Source organism: Leptosomus discolor, chromosome 6 (genome assembly GCF_034619465.1).
Source record: "Leptosomus discolor isolate bLepDis1 chromosome 6, bLepDis1.hap2, whole genome shotgun sequence".
Lineage (NCBI taxonomy): Eukaryota > Metazoa > Chordata > Aves > Leptosomiformes > Leptosomidae > Leptosomus > Leptosomus discolor.
In genome coordinates this window covers 11,744,031-11,745,155 of record NC_141396.1, presented here as the reverse complement: position 1 = coordinate 11,745,155, position 1,125 = coordinate 11,744,031, and positions in this window count along the sequence as shown.

Here is a 1,125-nt window from a genome sequence, read left to right as displayed (position 1 = left end):
CTGAAAAAAAAATAAATGTAAGTATCAGAAGATACTGAGAAATCTGAGAAGACCCTAGAACTGTATCAAGACAAATCACACACACACACCCTTTTTTTTTTTTTTTTCCTGCCACCCTGGCCAGGGTATCAGCTCCTCAATCAAAGAATCACAGAACGGTAGGGGTTGGAAGGGACCTCTGGAGATCATCTGGTCCAACCCCCCCTGCTAAAGCAGGTTCACCTAGAGCTGGTCGCACAGGACTGCATCCAGGTGGGTTTTGAATATCTCCAGAGGAGGAGACTCCACAACCTCCCTGAGCAGCCTGTTCCAGTGCTCTGCCACCCTCAGGTTAAAGAAGTTTTTCCTCATGTTCAGATGGAACTTTCTGTGCTCCAGTTTGTGCCCGTTGCCCCTTGTCCTGTCACTGGGCACCACTGAGAAGAGCCTGGCCCCATCCTCTTGACTCCCACCCTTTAGATATTTATAAGCGTTGATAAGGTCCCCTCTCAGTCCTCTCTTCTCCAGGCTAAAGAGCCCCAGGTCTCTCAGCCTTTCCTCATAAGAGATGCTCCAGTCCCCTCATCATCTTCATAGCACCCTGCTGGACTTTCCCATAGTTCCCTGTCCCTTTTGAATTGGGGGGCCCAGAACTGGACACAGTACTCCACATGTGGCCGCATCCAGGTAGAGTAGAGGGGGAGGAGAACCTCCCTCAACATTCTGGCCACACTCTTCTTAATCTACCCCAGGATACCATTGGCCTTTTTGGCCTCAAGGACACATTGCTGGCTCATGGTCCACTTGCTGCCCACCAGGACTCCCAGGTCCTTCTCTGCCGAGCTGCTCTCCAGCAGGTCAACCCCCAACCTGTACTGGTGTATGGGGCTATTGCTCCCAAAGTGCAGGACCTTACAGTTGCCCTTGTTGCATTTCATCTGGTTCCTCTTCACCCAGCTCTCCAGCCTGTCCAGGTCTCGCTGAACGGCAGCACAGCCTTCTGGTGTATCAGCCACTCTTCCCTGGTTTTGTATCATCAGCAAACTTCCTGAGGGTGCACTCTCCCTTCATCCACGTCCTTGATGAATATGTTGAACAAGACCGGACCCAGTACTGACCCCTGGGGAACACCACTAGCTACAGGCC